A 6,885-nucleotide genomic window follows, 5' to 3' on the forward strand; every position below is an offset into this window, starting at 1 on the left:
TTTAGGTTGCTTCCAGGTCTTGGCTATTGTAAACAGTGCTGCAGTGAACACTGGGGTGCAAGTATCCTTTTGGACCATGTTTTTCTCAGGGTATATGCCCAGGAGTGGGATTGCTGGATCAGATGGCAGCTCTATTTTTAGCTTTCTAAGGAACCTCTATACTGTTCTCCACAGTGGCTGCACCAATTTACATTCCCACCAACAATGCAGGAGGCTTCCCTTCTCTCCACACCCTCTCCAGCATTTATTGTTTGTGGATTTTTTGATGATGGCCATTCTGACTGGTGTGAGGTGATACCTCATTGTAGTTCTGATTTGCATTTCTCTAATAATTAGTGATGTTGAACATCCTTTCACTTGCCTCTTGGCCATCTGTATATCTTCTTCAGAGAAACGTCTACTTAGGTCTTCTGCCCATTTTTTGATTGGGTTGTTTGTTTTGATGATATTAAGCCTCATGAGCTGTTTGTAAATTTTGGAGACTAATCCCTTGTCAGTCACACCATCTGCAAATATTTTCTCCCAATCCGTGGGGTGTCTTTTTGTTTTGTTTATGGTTTCCTTTGCTGTGCAAAAGCTTTTGAGTTTAACAAGCTTTTCTTCTGGAACTAGACAAGCTGATACTAAGCTCCATATGGAAAAATAAAAACGTAAGAATACCTAGGAAAACACACAAAGAGAAGAGCTATGCGGGTAGCGGGGACAAGCTCAACCAGAAATTAAAACACACCATACAGCCTCTGAGTCATGAGGAAATAAGAAAGCCTAGGGCTTCCCTGGTGGCGCAGTGGTTGAGAATCTGCCTGCTAATGCAAGGGACACGGGTTCGAGCCCTGGTCTGGGAGGATCCCACGTGCCGCGGAGCGGCTGGGCCCGTGAGCCACAACTGCTGAGCCTGCGCGTCTGGAGCCTGTGCCCCGCAACGGGAGGGGCCGCGATAGTGAAAGGCCCGCGCACCGCGATGAAGAGCGGTCCCCGCACCGCGATGAAGAGTGGCCCCCACTTGCCGTAACCAGAGAAGGCCCTCGCACGAACCGAGGACCCAGCGCAGCCAAAAATAAATAAATAAATAAATAAAGTAGCTATAAAATTAAAAAAAAAAAAAAAAAAAAAAAAAGAAAGCCTAGATGCGTCTGCTTATTATGACAGAAGAAACACAAGAAGGATTGGCCGTATTTTACAGGCATTTAAAAGTAGTGGGATATTATAAACCATGTGATTTCCATGTGAATGGGTGCATTTGGGAGAAGAGAAGCTTTTGCTATGGCATAGGGTCAGTAGCTGCTAAACTTATAAGTGAAAATTTAATAAGGAGCATGATATGCACAAACTCTCAAAGTACCTCCCCACAAACCAATGATTAATTACAAAGGGCAAATAACAGCTTTACTCTGGAGAAACCTGGGGCATGCCGAATTAACCAAGTTAGGAAAGCCCAAATCACCAAAAAGGAGAAACAAGGACAATATGGCTTGAGTGGTATTCCACCCCAAAATGTACAGCTTGCATCTAACCAGGAAGTGGTTTGGGCAAACCTCCTATTCTGTGTGTACCACGCTTCCTTTCTCTGCAGGGTCTCCCCTTCCTCAGGAGCCCTCAGTCGCCTCTCTCATCAACCCCAGTATGACCAAGGCTGTGAAGGAAAGAACCCAACATCTCCATTCGTGCGCTTGTTTTAAATCTCATTAATCCAAACAGGACTCCGTGATCTAGGAGCATTTGGAGATGAACACGAACCACTGAAGTGTGGGGAGAGGAAACACCTTGGGCAGGAACCACTGATCTTCTGACCGTCCAGCTCGAAACCCGGCATCGGGCTCTCGGCACTTGACGGCGTATCTGGACCGTGTCTGGAGCACACATCTGGGGTTTATGACGGGCAGAAATTGTTTTCTGAAAAAGGAGATGTCACGCATCTTATTTGGGATGGCAACAGAGACTGACGTGTAGGGAAATAGCTGTTCTGCTTCCTGTGAAACCTTTAGTGTTGAAATCCGCGCTGGGGGTGATGGGCACTTGCCCGGGGCGTCCTCTTAGTCGGCGTGGCCTCCCAGGCTCTGTCCTCTTGTCCCTCTGCGCAGCCGGGGTGGGCAGGAAAGTCATCGCGATTTCGAAACTCACCACCTGCTCTACCTTACCCCGCGAGGAAGGATACTGAGTCCTATTTGTAGTACTATCATTTTGTACTCTTAGGATGAGCCTTGAATTTCCCTTTAAGATCCCCCCAAGGCACCTTCTAAGTGGTGGAGATGGGGAGACGGTCCTGGATTACCCGGGGGGGCCCCATGTTACCACCAAGGTCCTGATGAGTGAAAGAGCGAGGCAGAAGGGCCAGAGCCAAGGTCGATGGGACTCGGAAGCAGAAGTTGGAGAGACGTGCCTGTTGGCTTGGAAGATGGGAGGGTTTGAGTCAAGGGACATGGCAGCCTGCAGAAGCTTGAACACGTGAGGGAATGAATTCCACCCCAGAGCTCTCAGGAGCAACACAGCCTGACAACAACGTGACTTTAACACAATCGTTTCCATTTGGACTTCTAACCTCCAGAATGTAAAGGTAATAAATCTGTGTTGCTTTAACCCATGGACTTGTAGTGGTTGCCACGGCAGCAACAGGAAACAAATACACTGAATATTTCTGAGGTTGTCTGGTGGTGGTCGTTGTTCAGTTGTTCGTTTGTTTGCCAATCTGAGCTCTGCAAGCTCAGGGTTTGAATCTGTCATGTCCAAGGATGTACTTCTAAGCCAGGCATATTGCAAATACCCAATAAATATGTGTTGATGCTTGGGTCAAAAAGGACTTCAGGCCACGAAGGCAGCAGCTTATGGGTCAAGTGAGGCCTCAGACGTGGTCAGATATGTCTGCAGAAGCCCGCTGCCCACTCCAGCCTGAGCCCTGTGGAAACGAGGGCCAGGCTCCTGGGGAGGGGCAGTTCCCCTTCCTGTGGGGCTGCTGACGTGACAGCCCCGTGACGGGGAGGACCAGCCTCCCGGTGGACACACCCTCGGGTCTCCGTCCTGAGGGCACCGTGGTCTCCTCCATCTGCACCGCCTGGACCACAGGGACGAGACGCCATGACCCCCAGCCTCACGGCCCTGCTCTGCCTCGGTGAGATGGAGGAGGGGGAGGGGAAGCCCTAGGCACGGAGGGACCCCCCCCCCACAGCCAGGCTGCTCTGTCAGGAGACCCCAGGACTCAGGAGGCTCACGGGGAGGAGAGGCGCTGCTCAGGACTCAGGGCAAATCTCTCACAGGGGTCTCTCTTCCAGGGCTGCGTGTGGGCCTGAGGACCCACGTGCAGGCAGGTGAGTCTGTCCCCAGGTGTCCCAGCTCCCTCCTGCTCAGGGGGACAAGGGGCCACCCCCAGGCAATGGGGATGGGGAACAGCGGTTCTGGGCTGAAGGAGGGGGGAGTCTGGGAGGTTTGGGGCTGAGAGCTGGGGACCTGGGGGTGAGGATGCCTTGTGACCCAGCCTCTGACGTCCTTCCAGGAACCCTCCCCAAACCCACCATCTGGGCTGAGCCAGGCTCTGTGATCCCCTGGGGGAGCTCCATGACCATCTGGTGTCAGGGGACCCTGGGGGCCCGGGAGTTCCCTTTGGATAAAGAGGGAAGCTCAGGTCCCTGGGACAGACAGCCCCCACTGGAGCCCAGGGACAAGGGCAAGTTCTCCATCCCACACATGACACAGCCCGACGCAGGGAGATACCACTGTTACTATTGCAACCTCACTGGCTGGTCAGAGCGCAGTGACCCCCTGGAGCTGGTGGTGACAGGTGAGAGGACACTCGGGGGTCCCGGCCTCAGGCTCTGCCCTCAGGAAGGGGGTCTGCTCTCAGGGGTGTGTCCCTCTCACAGCCCAGCCCTGGGGGAGGGAAGGGGGGTGTGAGCCCCATTTCACAAGCTCCCTCCTTCTCTCCTAGGGGTCCACAACAAACCCACCCTCTCAGCCCTGCCGAGCCCTGTGGTGACCTCGGGAGGGACCGTGACCCTCCAGTGTAGCTCATGGCAGGGATTGGACGGGTTCATTCTGACTAAGGAAGGAGAACCCAAGTCCTCTGGGACCCTGGATGCACAGCAAGGCCCCTATGGGCAGACACAGGCCCTGCACCCCGTGGGTCCCGTGACCCCCAGCCACAGGTGGACATTCAGATGCCACGGCTTTTACAGGGACACCCCCCAGGTGTGGTCAGCACCCAGTGACCCCCTGGAGCTCCTGGTCCCAGGTGAGGAAGTCCCACCCTGGCCTCACCCACTTTTTGAGGCACGAGACAGATTATTACATGCTTTTCTCCCAGGATTGTCCCAGATGAGAGGGTGGGGTGAGGGGGGAGTGGGGCGCACAGGACAGAGACACAGAGTGTGAGTGACAGTGAGGCCTGGGGACCAGGACGGGAGAAGGGGCTTCACGGGAGGAACCAGCCCCTACAGCCCAGGGCTGGTCTTCCCCCAGGTGTGTCTGGGAAGCCCTCCCTCCTGACCCCGCAGGGCCCTGTCGTGGCCTCTGGACAGAGCCTGACCCTCCAGTGTCGCTCTAACGTCGGCTACGACAGATTCGCTCTGTCCCAGGAGGGGGGACAGGCCCTCCCCCAGCGCCCTGGCCGGCAGCCCCAGGCTGGGCTCTCGCAGGCCGACTTCCCCCTGGGCCCGGTGACCAGCACCCACGGGGGCCGGTACAGATGCTACGGTGGGCACAACCTCTCCTCCGAGTGGTCAGCCCCCAGTGACCCCCTGGACGTCCTGGTGGCAGGTGAGGAGCCAGCGGGTTGGTCAGGGACCCCGACTCTGCACAGGCCCTGCCAGGGGGGCCCCAGGTGGTGATGCTGGGACCAGGCGTGCGGGGTCCCCAGGGAGGGAGAGAGACAGAGGGAGACGGGGGTGGGCAGGGAGAGGGGGAGACTCAGAGAAAACAGAGACAGACAGCGATGAGGGGCCTCAGGGAGGCCCTGCTGAGTCGCAGTTCAGAACCAAGGGGGCGGGCAGCCCCTCACCCCCCTTCCTCTCTCTAGGATGGTTCCCTGACACGCCCTCCCTCTCGGTGCAGCCGGGCCCCGTGGTGGCCTCAGGAGAGAACGTGACCCTGCTGTGTCAGTCAGGGAGCAGGACGGAAACTTTCCTTCTGTCCAAGGAGGGGGCGACCCGTCCCCCACTGCGTCTTAGATCAAAGTACCGACGTCAGCATATCCAGGCCGAATTCTCCATGAGTCCTGTGACCTCAGCCCACAGTGGGACCTACAGGTGCTACAGCTCACTCAGCAGTGACCCCTACCTGCTGTCACACGTCAGTGCCCCCCTGGAGCTCGCGGTCTCAGGTGAGGGACCCCAGCCCTGTCCCTGCTGACTCAGTCAGCTCAGGGCGCTGTCCCCAGAAATGTCTGAGGTAGTAATGAATGAGGGGACACAGGGGGGCTCCAGAGAGGAGGACATTCAATGCCCCTGACTCCAAACTCTCATCACTGGATCCTGGGTCCTCAGCTGTTGAATCAGTGGGAACTCCCAGAAGTAGGAGAATAAGATTACAGGGTCTTCAATCTCAGACCGAACACAGGACACACAGCACTCAATTATTTCTGCATTAAGAGACCACTTTTCTCACTAATCCTGAGCACCGGGGGCACAGCCAACTCGGTTCCAAAGTGATTCAAAAGCAGGTTCTGAGTTCAAAGCACACAGGGAGGCTGAGAGAATGCAATGAGGAGGGCAGAGGGGACCTGGCACATTAGAGGAAGGGCTCATTAAGGAACTGCGCAAGAGCTGTAATATGAGAACTGGGGGCATTGAGGACACAGAACCCGGGAGAAGGGCTCGTGTCTCCCCAGTTCCTCACTCACACCCTCACTTTATGCTTCTCAGGAGCAGCTGACGCCATCCACCCATCACAAAACACGTCAGATCCCACGAGAGGCGAAATCACTCAGATATGGGGCTGGGCTCCGAGGGTCATGTCCTGTCAACGGGAGGCGGGTTCCCTGGGTGGACACCCTGGATTCTGGGGGGATTCTGATCTGCTCTGACCTCTGTGACCTCTTTGTCCACAAATCCTAGCCGCACACCCCCAAGACTACACAGTGGAGAATCTCATCCGGATGGGCGTGGCTGGCTTGATCCTGCTGGGCCTCGGGATTCTGCTCTTTCAGGCTCCACACGGCCACGGAGGAACCCAAGATGCAGCCAGGAGCTGAACACAAGAGGGAACCATGCACCGTCCCGAGTGGTGGAGCCCTGGACATGACCTTCTGTGCCCAGGACGTTCTGGAAGAGAATCTGCAGCACGTGTTGTGTGAACTGTCTGACCAGGGAGGGAGAGACACGGTGTGGGTGCAGGAGAAGGTCTGGGAGTCCCTGTGGAGGCCTGGGCCTCGGTTAACCGTGGTGCCTTCCCTCCCCGCCAGTGGTGACTCTCGCTGACTGCCCCGTCCCCTCCCACCCCTGTGCCGTGAGGTGCATCCCACATGGCAGGTCTGCGTCCACACCTTACGCATGTTCTTGCTCTGGCCCACTTTCATGTAATACATTTGTTTATTTTTAAATTCCACCTTCGCTGGTGTGTGCTACTGACCTCCATCCCTTCACTCAGAAACAGAATATCGGACTTCCCTGGTGGCTCAGTGGTTAAGAATCCGCCTGCCAATGCAGGGGACACGGGTTCGAGCCCTGGTCTGGGAAGATCCCACACGCCGCGGAGCAACTAAGCCCGTGCACCACAACTACTGAGCCTGCGCTCTAGAGCCCGCGAGCGGCAACTACTGAAGCCCACATGCCTAGAGCCCGTGCTCCACAACAAGAGAAGTCACTGCAATGAGAAGCCCACGCACCACAACACTGAGCAGCCCCCGCTCGCCGCAACTAGAGAAAGCCCGCGTGCAGCAACGAAGACCCAACACAGCCA

General features: G+C 55.9%; 1 pseudogene; it reads left to right on the forward strand.

Annotated features, from left to right (window-relative positions):
- Positions 1-2,999: 2,999 nt before the first annotated feature.
- LOC130704549 (leukocyte immunoglobulin-like receptor subfamily A member 6) lies at positions 3,000-6,486 on the forward strand (annotated as a pseudogene).
- The last annotated feature ends 399 nt before the right edge of the window (positions 6,487-6,885 follow it).

This window comes from Balaenoptera acutorostrata, chromosome 19, assembly GCF_949987535.1.
Source record: "Balaenoptera acutorostrata chromosome 19, mBalAcu1.1, whole genome shotgun sequence".
Lineage (NCBI taxonomy): Eukaryota > Metazoa > Chordata > Mammalia > Artiodactyla > Balaenopteridae > Balaenoptera > Balaenoptera acutorostrata.